Genomic DNA, 13,554 nt, shown 5'->3' with positions numbered 1-13,554 from the left:
TGCTGGGACATTTCCCTCTGGACAGTCCTGGGAATACAGAGGACGGGGACACCTCTCTGGTGGATTCCTGTCACTGCCTCCATCTGTAGGGAACACACAGGGAGCCAATCCATTATACACTGCTACATGTCATCAGGAGGAGGAGGATGGGGGGAGGAGGATGGGAGGAGGAAGAGGATGGGAGGAGGAAGAGGATGGGAGGAGGAAGAGGAAGAGGATGGGAGGAGGAAGAGGAAGAGGATGGGAGGAGGAAGAGGAAGAGGATGGGAGGAGGAAGAGGATGGGAGGAGGAAGAGGATGGGAGGAGGAAGAGGATGGGAGGAGGAAGAGGATGGGAGGAGGAAGAGGATGGGAGGAGGAAGAGGAAGAGGATGGGAGGAGGAAGAGGATGGGAGGAGGAAGAGGATGGGAGGAGGAAGAGGATGGGAGGAGGAAGAGGATGGGAGGAGGAAGAGGATGGGAGGAGGAAGAGGATGGGAGGAGGAAGAGGATGGGAGGAGGAAGAGGATGGGAGGAGGAAGAGGATGGGAGGAGGAAGAGGATGGGAGGAGGAAGAGGATGGGAGGAGGAAGAGGATGGGAGGAGGAGGAGGATGGGAGGAGGAGGAGGATGGGTGGAGGAGGAGGATGGGAGGAGGAGGATGGGGGGAGGAGGTAGATGGGAGGAGGAGGATGGGGGGAGGAGGAGGATGGGGGGAGGAGGATGGGAGGAGGGGGGGGGAGGATGGGAGGAGGAGGATGGGAGGAGGGGGGGGGAGGATGGGAGGAGGATGAGGAGGATGGGAGGAGAAGGAGGATGGGAGGAGGAGGAGGAGGAGGATGGGAGGAGGATAGGAGGATGGGAGGAGGAGGAGGAAGGGAGGATGACGATGGGAGGAGGATGATGATCTAGGGGCCCCTCCCCCTGCTCTCTAGCATCAGGAAGGTCTCCTCTTACCTTGTGCTGTGAGGCCGGGCGGCTGATCCTCCATCATGAGCGGCTGCTCCCCCCGGTACAGATCCTTGTGTCCTTCTACATACTCCCACTCCTCCATGGAGAAATAGACGGCCACATCCTGACACCTTATAGGAACCTGACACACACAATGATCACACAGTCATCCCCCCCAGCCTGCTGCCTCCTGGATTACTCTATCATCTCCCAGCATTCCCCAGTGTCACCTCTCCAGTCAGCAGCTCAGTCATCCTGTGGGTGAGTTCTAGGATCTTCTGCTCATGTATCAGTGATGGAGGCTCCGTGATGGGGCCCCGGGCCCTGCTCCGCCCTCCTGACTCCTGGGGGAAGGCCACACCCTCCCCCCATGTCTTCTTCACTATGGTGTAATCCTGGGGATGGAGAGAGACAATGAGGGGACTGAGCCCAGTATTCCTGCCTCCTCCTCACTACAAAGAGGAGATTGTCCCCCTGTATAGAGCTCTAGTGAGGAGGAGGAGAAGGAGACACATCTGGACTACTGGGGTCAGTGCTGGAGACCACCGCACCTACAGAGAGGAGACCAGATCCAGAACATAGAGCGGGGGAGGGAGGGAGGGGACCAAAGAGCCCAGACAACAATGGTGGAAATCTAGAGAAGTTACCTCTCCGGTCAGCAGGCGGATGATCTCCAAGGTGACGTGTAATATTCTCTTACTGATCTCATTCCTGTCCTTCTCCATCCTTGGGGGGTCATTCAGGAGGAGGAACGTCTGGGGGAGAAGAGGAGACAACTGGAGCGCAAGGAGGGGCTAGTCCTGCCGTTGCCTTTATGACACAGCCAGGGGCCCCAAACCATACAGGGGCCACAGTATATGTAACATCCCTCCTCCTGTAAGCTTACCTTACTGCTGGGGTCACACTGATAGTAACACAATGTAACATCCCTCTTCCTGTAAGCTTACCTTACTGCTGGGGGGTCACACTGATAGTAACACAATGTAACACCCCTCCTCCTGTAAGCTTACCTTACTGCTGGGGTCACACTGATAGTAACACAATGTAACATCCCTCCTCCTGTAAGCTTACCTTGCTGCTGGGGGTCACACTGATAGTAACACAATGTAACATCCCTCCTCCTGTAAGCTTACCTTACTGCTGGGGTCACACTGATAGTAACACAATGTAACATCCCTCCTCCTGTAAGCTTACCTTACTGCTGGGGGGGGGGGGGGTCACACACTGATAGTAACACAATGTAACACCCCTCCTCCTGTAAGCTTACCTTACTGCTGGGGGTCACACTGATAGTAACACAATGTAACACCCCTCCTCCTGTAAGCTTACCTTACTGCTGGGGTCACACTGATAGTAACACAATGTAACACCCCTCCTCCTGTAAGCTTACCTTACTGATGGGGTCACACACTGATAGTAACACAATATAACATCCCTTCTCCTGTAAGCTTACCTTACTGCTGGGGGGTCACACTGATAGTAACACAATGTAACATCCCTCCTCCTGTAAGCTTACCTTACTGCTGGGGTCACACACTGATAGTAACACAATGTAACATCCCTCCTCCTGTAAGCTTACCTTACTGCTGGGGTCACACTGATAGTAACACAATGTAACACCCCTCCTCCTGTAAGCTTACCTTACTGCTGGGGGGTCACACTGATAGTAACACAATGTAACACCCCTCCCCCTGTAAGCTTACCTTACTGCTGGGGTCACACACTGATAGTAACACAATGTAACACCCCTCCTCCTGTAAGCTTACCTTACTGCTGGGGTCACACACTGATAGTAACACAATGTAACATCCCTCCTCCTGTAAGCTTACCTTACTGCTGGGGGGTCACACACTGATAGTAACACAATGTAACATCCCTCCTCCTGTAAGCTTACCTTACTGCTGGGGGGTCACACACTGATAGTAACACAATGTAACACCCCTCCTCCTGTAAGCTTACCTTACTGCTGGGGGGGTCACACTGATAGTAACACAATGTAACATCCCTCCTCCTGTAAGCTTACCTTACTGCTGGGGGGGTCACACTGATAGTAACACAATGTAACATCCCTCCTCCTGTAAGCTTACCTTACTGCCGGGGTCACACACTGATAGTAACACAATGTAACATCCCTCCTCCTGTAAGCTTACCTTACTGCTGGGGGGTCACACACTGATAGTAACACAATGTAACACCCCTCCTCCTGTAAGCTTACCTTACTGCTGGGGGGGTCACACTGATAGTAACACAATGTAACATCCCTCCTCCTGTAAGCTTACCTTACTGCTGGGGTCACACACTGATAGTAACACAATGTAACACCCCTCCTCCTGTAAGCTTACCTTACTGCTGGGGTCACACACTGATAGTAACACAATGTAACATCCCTCCTCCTGTAAGCTTACCTTACTGCTGGGGTCACACTGATAGTAACACAATGTAACATCCCTCCTCCTGTAAGCTTACCTTACTGCTGGGGTCACACTGATAGTAACACAATGTAACATCCCTCCTCCTGTAAGCTTACCTTACTGCTGGGGTCACACTGATAGTAACACAATGTAACATCCCTCCTCCTGTAAGCTTACCTTACTGCTGGGGTCACACACTGATAGTAACACAATGTAACACCCCTCCTCCTGTAAGCTTACCTTACTGCTGGGGGGGTGTCACACTGATAGTAACACAATGTAACATCCCTCCTCCTGTAAGCTTACCTTACTGCTGGGGTCACACTGATAGTAACACAATGTAACACCCCTCCTCCTGTAAGCTTACCTTACTGCTGGGGTCACACACTGATAGTAACACAATGTAACATCCCTCCTCCTGTAAGCTTACCTTACTGCTGGGGGGGTCACACTGATAGTAACACAATGTAACACCCCTCCTCCTGTAAGCTTACCTTACTGCTGGGGGGGTCACACTGATAGTAACACAATGTAACATCCCTCCTCCTGTAAGCTTACCTTACTGCTGGGGGGGTCACACTGATAGTAACACAATGTAACACCCCTCCTCCTGTAAGCTTACCTTACTGCTGGGGTCACACACTGATAGTAACACAATGTAACACCCCTCCTCCTGTAAGCTTACCTTACTGCTGGGGGGGGTCACACTGATAGTAACACAATGTAACATCCCTCCTCCTGTAAGCTTACCTTACTGCTGGGGTCACACACTGATAGTAACACAATGTAACATCCCTCCTCCTGTAAGCTTACCTTACTGCTGGGGTCACACACTGATAGTAACACAATGTAACACCCCTCCTCCTGTAAGCTTACCTTACTGCTGGGGGGTCACACTGATAGTAACACAATGTAACACCCCTCCTCCTGTAAGCTTACCTTACTGCTGGGGTCACACACTGATAGTAACACAATGTAACACCCCTCCTCCTGTAAGCTTACCTTACTGCTGGGGTCACACTGATAGTAACACAATGTAACATCCCTCCTCCTGTAAGCTTACCTTACTGCTGGGGTCACACACTGATAGTAACACAATGTAACATCCCTCCTCCTGTAAGCTTACCTTACTGCTGGGGTCACACACTGATAGTAACACAATGTAACATCCCTCCTCCTGTAAGCTTACCTTACTGCTGGGGTCACACTGATAGTAACACAATGTAACACCCCTCCTCCTGTAAGCTTACCTTACTGCTGGGGGGTCACACTGATAGTAACACAATGTAACACCCCTCCTCCTGTAAGCTTACCTTACTGCTGGGGGGTCACACTGATAGTAACACAATGTAACACCCCTCCTCCTGTAAGCTTACCTTACTGCTGGGGTCACATTGATAGTAACACAATGTAACATCCCTCCTCCTGTAAGCTTACCTTACTGCTGGGGTCACACACTGAGGAGCAGAGATCTCCACACACAACACAACAGCAGTGACTGCCCGACCAGGAGCTGCTCTGTATCTGGTAGATGCTGGAGGTGTAGGACCTGTGATGATGTCACAATCATGTAACCAGTACATGTGGGGGCGGAGCTCAGCAGTGCAAGGATTGGGATGAAGGGCCTGTCATCATGTAACAGGAGTGGGCGGGGTCCAGTTGCTAGGAGATGTGGTAGTGGCTTAGGTAAGTGTGTGACCCCAGCTGATGTACTTGCTAGTCCCTATTCCCACCATGCCTTCATGTCTGTGTTCCCTGTTATTACCTGTAAGTAGAAATGAGGGAATATACAGTACGGGTGAGTTTGCTTGAACTCAGACTATAAGCATGTGACTCCCGGATGCTGGAGAAGATGGATGCAGCACAAGGAACGTCTCCTCCGGCCACCAGGAGTCAAGTCCAACAGTTTTGGTTTGAACAGACATGAACCTTCTGTCAGTTTGCTCATCTTTACCTGTCGGAGTACAGGCCGGCACAGTGGTTAGGTTTTCAGTATGGTGAGTAGCTGTTTTGTTTTCTATGCATAAGGCTATTTGGCCAATTTGTGTCAATTCTTTGTTCGTGATTGGATAAAACTATTATTGGATGTTACTGCAGATGCACGCATCCTATCAGCTTAAAGCGAATATACCATCAGTACATTCACTTTAAGTTTTACATCCAAATAGAACAGTGCATGGTTCCGGGCTATTACTGAGCACCAGCCTCCTGGCCTAAAGCACTGGAGGCGGTCCGGCCCGCCCCCAGTGGGTGGAAACCCCGCCCCTCTATGATGCAGCTCCTTTGGACCGCAAGAAATGGGCATTAGTTCCCCGCACTGTTCTATTCGTGTGCAAAGTTAAAGCAAATGTTCTGATGGTTCATTTGCTTTAATAAAACATTATACATATTTGTAAGAAATAAATTGTATTTTTACCCTAACAGGAATTCCCAGTAAGAACTCAGGGGAACCCCTACTGTACATCCAGGCCGTCACACTACAGATCTATCATATAATCCTCCTGACCATGAGGAACCTTCTCCTGACCAATCACACACCGCGACCACAGCGACGGAGCACAGAGGAAGGGAGAGGATTCACTGTGATGAGTGCGGAAAAGAGTTAAAAAAATGATTAAGTCTTGTTACACGCAGAAGAACGCACACAGTAGAGAAGCTTTATTCATGTTCATAACGTGGAAAGTGTTTTCTAAAGAAATGAAGTCTTGTTACGCGTAAATGCTGGTGTCTGAGAAGATCATCTCGGCCAGGACTGCAGTACCGACCGGATGATCTTTACCGCCGCTGAATTAGAAGCTGCATCAGAATTCCCCATTGCACACAATGGAGCGCGTGGCCGGAGCCGCACGCTCCATTGGTTGCACTGACAGGGTTTTCTGCATTGAATAGCGCCTGCAGAAAACTGACAGGTCAGTTTGTTGCGGCACCGCTAGGAGCATACGCCAGGGAGAAGGTGAAGATTTGCTCCTTCTCCTGGTGTATGGCTCCTGTATGGCTTGCTCGCCTGATGGGCGGGCTGGCAGAGCTTGCAGGGACGTGATAAGGCGGGGAGGAGGTGTGGCCAATCATGATCAAAATCTACAGCAGGTGTAGATTTGGTACACCAGGCGCAGATTCGGGCACCCGGCCGGCCATATTCACTAAGAGGAGCGCGCCTCTTAGTGAATCCTGCTGGGGGAAAGGGGGTGGGGCCTAATATAAGAGTGGCCTACTTGTACGCCAGTCTTCATAAATCCCCCCTATGTGTATACACTCTGGCCAGGATTCCTTAGGAGGTACCACTGTGTAAGTTCCGTAGTAATCATGGCCGTTATTACAACGGACGTGACTATTGCAAAACTTACACAGTGGAAACATGGCCATAGACTGTATTCTTTTTTTCCAGGACTCTGTAGGGCGGCACACAACTTCTTCAGCCACTGGGAGCGATTTACAGAAATTGGCCAAAACCAAACAGTTTGGCAAGTCACAGCTATCACAATCACTCCAGTGCGTTTTCAGGGCACTGGCGGCTGCATCTTAGTGTTCAGCTCTCTGCTGGGCGCCGGAGATCCCAGAGCGTTGCCGGAGATCCCAGAGCATTGCTGAGATCCCTGATTGTTGCCGGAGATTCCCGAGCATTCCGGAGATCCCAGAGCGTTGCCGGAGATCCCAGAGCGTTGCAGAGATCCCTGATTGTTGCCGGAGATTCCAGAGCATTCCGGAGATCCCAGAGCATTGCAGAGATCCCAGATTGTTGCCGGAGATTCCAGAGCATTCCGGAGATCCCAGAGCGTTGCGGAGATCCCAGATTGTTGCCGGAGATCCCACAGTGTTGCTGGAAATCCCAGAGCGTTGCGGAGATCCCAGAGTGTTGCCGGAAATCCCAGAGCGTTGCGGAGATCTCAGAGCGTTGCCGGAGATCCCAGAGCATTGTCGGAGATCCCAGGGCATTGCCGGAGATCCCAGAGCGTTGCGGAGATCCCAGAGGGTTGCTGGAGATCCTGGAGCGTTGCCGGAGATCCCAGAGCATTGCGGAGATCCCAGAGCGTTGCGGAGATCCCAGAGCATTGTCGGAGGTCCCAGGGCCTTGCCAGAGATCCCAAAGCATTGCGGGGATTCCAGAGCGTTGCGGAGATCCCAGAGCGTTGCCGGAGATCCCAGAGCATTGCCGGAGATCCCAGAGCGTTGCTGGAGATCTCAGAGCGTTGCCGGAGATCCCAGAGCGTTGCAGAGATCCTAGAGTGTTGCCGGAGATCCCAGAGCGTTGCGGAGATCCCAGAGCATTGCCGGAGATCCCAGAGCATTGCCGGAGATCCCAGAGCATTGCCGGAGATCTCAGAGCGTTGCCGGAGATGCCAGAAAGTTGCGGAGATCCCAGAGCGTTGCCGGAGATCCCAGAGCGTTGCGAAGATTCCAGAGCGTTGCGGAGATCCCAGAGCATTGCCGGAGATCCCAGAGCATTGCCGGAGATCCCAGAGCATTGCCGGAGATCTCAGAGCATTGCCGGAGATCTCAGAGCATTGCCGGAGTTAGGCACTGACTGCTGTGTTCGGAAATGCTCTTGGATTTACAGGGGTTAGGGTCCGGAGTTAATGATAAATGATCGCAAAGGAGAGCCGCCTGAAAACAATCATATTACACAGAACGATAGTCGTTAGTTACGGTCATTTCTACGATTGTGACTATGATCATTCACTCTCTGATCCCAGCAAATGAACTAAAGCGAACAATGATTTTAGGTTCAGCTCCAAAGATGTGATTGATGACACACAGACGATAATCATTTAAATACAAATACCGATTTTCCGCACGATAATCATCTGGTGTAATAGGACACTGGCTGCTGTGCCCAGTATATCCCGGAGTGTTGCTGGAGTTATGCGACATCCACACCCGCTGTGTCAGTGTATACCGCTGCTGCTGCAGGGGGGAATCTGCTGTGTCTGTAGCCCCTTCCTGCATCATTTAGTAGGCCCCAATACCGCTCTCTGAATGCTGAGGCAATACCAAGTGGATTGAGTGCACTGATGCTCAACTGATGGAGGATGGGGACGTGGGAAGACGTGTGTGCACGGACAGCGGACCATCGTAGGACATCTATCACATAATAACATAACAACATCAAGTACAACCTACAGAAACCCTACTGTGCTGATCCAGGGGAAGGCAGAGACCCCTATGAGGCAGATGCCAAGTGCCCCATCACAGGGAGAAAATTCCCCCCCCGACTCCAATGGCGATCAGAATAATCCCGGGATCAGCGTCCTATCACATGGAGTCTAGTGCCCAGAACCTGTAATAATATATGTATAGAGAAGCATCCAGGCCTCCCCTGTACTTATATAATGAATAAGCCATGACATCATGTGGCAGAAAGTTCTACAATGTCACTGCTTTTACAGTAAAGAATATAAAGAGTTCCACAGTGTAACTGCTCTTACAGTAAAGAACATAGAGAGTTCTATACTATCACTGCTCTTACAGTAAGGAATATAGAGTTCCACAGTGTCACTGCTCTTACAGTAAAGAACAGAGAGTTCTATACTATCACTGCTCTTACAGTAAAGAATATAGAGTTCCACAGTGTCACTGCTCTTACAGTAAAGAAAATAGAGAGCTCCATAGTGTCACTGCAATTACAGGAAAAAATATAGAGAGCTCCACAGTGTCACTGCTCTTACAGGGAAGAATATAGAGAGCTCCATAGTCTCATTGCTTTAACAGTAAAGAATATAGAGAATTCCATAGTGTCACTGCTCTTACAGGAAAGAATATAGAGAGCTCCATAGTGTCACTGCTCTTACAGTAAAGAATATAGAGCTCTCTATAGTCTCACTGCTCTTACAGTAAAGAATATAGAGGGTTCCACAGTGTCACTGCTCTTCCAGTAAAGAATATAAAGAGTTCCGTAGTCTCACTGCTCTTACAGTAAGGAATATAGAGAGTTCCACAGTGTCACTGCTCTTACAGTAAAGAAAAGAGCGAGTTCCATAGTGTCACTGCTCTTACAGTAAAGAATATAGAGAGCTCCATAGTCTCACTGCTCTTACAGGGAGGAATATAGAGAGTTCCCTAGTCTCACTGCTCTTACAGTAAAGAATATAGAGAGCTCCATAGTCTCACAGCTCTTATATTAAAGAATATAGAGTTCCATAGTCTTACAGTAAAGAATATAGAGTCCCACAGTGTCACTGCTCTTACAGTAAAGAATATAGAGAGCTCCATAGTCTCACTGCTCTTACAGTAAAGAATCCGCTACTGTTCTGGTGGTGAAACCTTTTTTCGGCTAGATGTAGAGGATGTGTCATAGTTAAAGGGCCTAGGTTTAAGGAGACCACTACAAAGATCCCTGAACTATCCATTCATATGTTTGTACAATGTGATCAGATCTCCCGTAAGACATTTTTGTTTTCTAAACTATGACGCGAGTGCCACTTGCTGCAACTTTGTGCAGCGTGGAGACCGACAAGGAGGACAGCGGAGAGGAGTGGGTGGAGGACGATAATAGAGGTGATAGCGGGGTCCTAGACCCGAGGAAGAGGTGGTGGTCACACAGCCCACCTATACAGAGAAAGAGGAAGCTGAGTGCAGAAGTACAGCCACAGCCTGTAGTCAGCCTGCTAACTGCCCGCCCATCACACCACAGCCAGCACAGAGGAGCTCCCTGGCATGGCATCTCTGTAGTCAGGCTACCCCTAGGGCCTGAGCGCCACCTGCAGGACAGGGCACCTGAATGCTGAGCTGCAGGAGATCAGGCTCCAGAAAAACCATGAACCATCTAAGGAGGAAACAGCAGCAGCAGCTGTCCTGCAACTCATCTGTCTGGGGGACAAACAACTCACCGCCCACGAGCTGCGAACAGGTGACCAGTGATTGCTGGCGCTAAACGTGGTGGCGTGCGATAACTGGTAAATAGTGAGGCGGCTCTGGGCCCAGTCAGTGGGACGCACGTCCCTCCCTTAAGAAGAAAGTAATACGACAGCATGAAAATCCATGAAATTTATTCAAGCGACAACACAAGGGCAACGTTTCAACCCCGAGGGTAGTTATCGGGCCTGCTGTGATAAAGACCCCACAGGGTCTGAAATGTTTCTTTCAAACCAACTGTTGCCAAAGCATTGTCATTTTCTTCTATTTGTTTACTCCTTGCCGTCTTCACCTGACCCGAGATCACCCTCCCGGCTTCATGCAGTGCATAAACAGCAGCCAGGGGTGTTATATATATCAGTTGTCTCAGAAGGGAGGGGGGAGGATGGGGTTGGGAGCAGACGGACTCAACAGCTCAGGAAGAGATTTTTGTGTCTTCAGCAGAAAGCAGCAGCTCAGAACTGAGGGAAGGAGACGGAAAAGTTGATGACATGTAAGGAAGGAATTGTTAGTCTCCAGTACGGGAGATGATTCAGCATGTAGTTTACCTGGATAGCCCCTTAAGGCAATAAATAAAATAATTTAATACAACTGTTTTCATTGTTCTATTTCCATGAACTCCCATACACACAGGATCTGCGACATAACACGTGTGCGCTAAATATTTAAAGTGTACCTGTCGATTCCCATACACTCAGGGCCACCTCTCTGGCGCCATTCTGCAGCTCCCCCGCCTCCCTGCGTTCACGCTTACAGGGTAAGGAGGGTGGTCGAGTACCCATCAAATCCTGGAGCGGAGGCTGAGCCCCTACAATGAGCTGCATCCCAGTCGGTACTGGAGGCCTCTGTGTGATTGGGATAGGGACATCCTGTGTCTCGACTCTTTTTTCTCATGAAGATTTCGGCCAGTAAGAAATAAAGCACAGCGCCCTCTGGTGTTCGAAAGGATAGAACAGGTTTAAAACACATTATGGCCAAAATATTTATTAAAGTAAATTACAAGATTGTCCATTATAATTGCCTTTAGTAATAAAACAATTCTCACATTCTGAACATAAAAACATCATCTCTCCTGTGACTTCTCTCATGCTTAGCAAGATTCGATTGCTTTGTAAAACATTTCCCGCATTCTGAACATGAAAATGGCTTCTCTCCTGTGTGCCTTCTCTCGTGTATAAGAAGGTCCGATTTATTTACAAAACATTTCCCACATTGTGAACATGAATACGGCTTCTCTCCTGTGTGACTTCTCTGATGTGACACAAGGCTTGATTTATACGTAAAACACTTCCCACATTCTGAACACGAATAGGGCTTCTCTCCTGTGTGACTTCTCTTATGGATAACCAGGTTTGATTTGTTGGTAAAACACTTCCCACATTCTGAACATGAATACGGCTTCTCTCCTGTGTGACTTCTCTTATGCATAACAAGATTTGACTTATTGGGAAAACATTTCCCACATTCTGAACAGGAATACGGCTTCTCTCCTGTGTGACTCCTCTCATGAATAGTAAGATTTGATTTACTTGTAAAACATTTCCCACATTCTAAACAGGGATGTGTCCTCTTTGCTGTGTGACTTCTCTCATGTATGACAAGATTTGATTTATTTATAAAACATTTTCCACATTGTGAACATGAATATGGCCTTTCCCCTGTGTGAATTCTTTTGTGAGTAAAAAGATCTGATTTTCTTCTAAATTCTTTTCCACATTCATCACAGTCAAATCGTTCTCCCTCTCTCTGCTCTGTCCCTGTGGTCGCAGTGTGTGAGCGGTCAGGAGAAGGTTCCTCATGGTCAGGAGGATTATATGATAGATCTGTAGTGTGACGTCCTGGATGTACAGTAAGGGGGAGGAGGGCTTCTCCTGAGGAGCGCTGCTCCCCACCTTCATCCTCCTCCTTATAGTTCAGCGTTAGCACAATGTTCCTCTCAGAGATGTTACCGGCATTTTCTGTTAGGAATAAAGATGGATTTAGTGACTTTCGCACCTTAATACATATTTTTATTCTACTTGTAGTCTAAAAACTTTGAACCCAGTGTTGCTCACTGTGATTATCCCTCCCAGCATTACAAAGAAGCTACGGTGTTGCAGATACAGCCTGCCAGGGTCTCGTTTACATCAGCCGTCTCAGAAGGGAGGGGGGAGGAGGAGGGGACAGACAGAAAAGCTCACACACAGATTTGTGTCTTCAGCAGAAAGCAGCAGCTGAGAACTGGGGGAAGGAGACTAAATAGATAATAACAGGTACAGAAAAAATTGTTAGTCTCACCATGGGCAGCAACATATCAAAATGATATGTGTGAGTGGAGTACCCCTTTAAATTGTCACAGACTGATGTTGAATGGTTCTATAGTAAAATTTAATGCAAACAATAAGGCACCGTGACTAGTATATAACTGCATGACAGAGAGCGGTGTGAGGTCCGGGATGTCGGTTACTGTTGTAGCTGCAGGAATATAGGACGTATTTAAAGATTTCATGTAAAAATTGTTAATTAACGAATACTGAAAGCCGCAGTCCATGTGATGCGTGATCGTCGCCAGTCCCTCCCGAATGTCCAAAACTTTACATCTCCTCACTATGAAATACACAGTGACCTGACTGACACAAATCCACTACTATCTGTACTCTGCTACCACTATGAGAGTGTCACTCCTGCAGCTCCTCAGTATCATCAAGTCTATTATATTTCAAGGTGTAAATTGAATTTATTTTTAATCTGAAATTGATAAAATGCTGTAATACTGACTACTGTGACAACTACTAGTGCAGCAACGCAAACGCTGAGGAGACCCCTGCGGAAAGGTGATGAAAGAGGGTCCGGCTCCTGCAGATCTAATGACGGCCGAAATACGAGAGATTATTCATTTTCTGTGTCCTCCCTGTGTAACTCCATCCTCCCATACCTGGTATAGCAGCTCCCGGCGCCTCCTCCTCCTTCACCTCACTCATACACGGGGGATCGCCCCTCATCCTCTCTTCTTCTGCTTCATCCTCCACTTTAATATTAGTCACCTGATCTCCCCCCTGATGGGACATATAGAACAATTCAGTACAATCCAGCAGACAGGAGGGAAAATCTAACACATCAACATAAGAAACCAGCAACATGTATCTATCAGCCTCATCACATCTATGAGTGCAGGAGCAACAACCACCGGGGGGCGCTATAGAGATATAGTGCTATAGCATCAGCCTCATCTACTTGCTGATTGTCTGCTGGGACATTTCCCTCTGGACAGTCCTGGGAATACAGAGGACGGGGACACCTCTCTGGTGGATTCCTGTCACTGCCTCCATCTGTAGGGAAGACACAGGGAGACAATCCATTATACACTGCTACATGTCATCAGGAG

At 48.8% G+C, this 13,554-nt stretch overlaps 2 protein-coding genes and 1 pseudogene across 6 annotated transcripts in view; 1 reads left to right on the top strand and 2 right to left on the bottom strand.

Moving 5' to 3' along the window:
• Positions 1 to 4,890, bottom strand: part of LOC138797191 (zinc finger protein 300-like) — a 50,872-nt gene extending 45,982 nt beyond the window's left edge. Inside the window, exon 1 of the mRNA XM_069977031.1 lies at positions 4,779 to 4,890. The gene's annotated coding sequence lies outside the window, so the exon portion shown is untranslated. The remainder of the gene's footprint in view (positions 1 to 4,778) is intronic.
• Positions 1 to 13,554, top strand: part of LOC138797152 (zinc finger protein 84-like) — an 863,099-nt gene that overhangs the window by 682,759 nt on the left and 166,786 nt on the right. The gene's annotated exons all lie outside the window — the stretch shown is intronic.
• LOC138797198 (zinc finger protein 585A-like) overlaps positions 1 to 13,554 on the bottom strand; it is a 34,631-nt pseudogene that overhangs the window by 4,767 nt on the left and 16,310 nt on the right.

Source organism: Dendropsophus ebraccatus, chromosome 7 (genome assembly GCF_027789765.1).
Source record: "Dendropsophus ebraccatus isolate aDenEbr1 chromosome 7, aDenEbr1.pat, whole genome shotgun sequence".
NCBI lineage: Eukaryota > Metazoa > Chordata > Amphibia > Anura > Hylidae > Dendropsophus > Dendropsophus ebraccatus.
The sequence above is the reverse complement of the archived record's forward strand: the minus strand, read 5'-3'. Positions and strand labels throughout refer to the sequence as shown.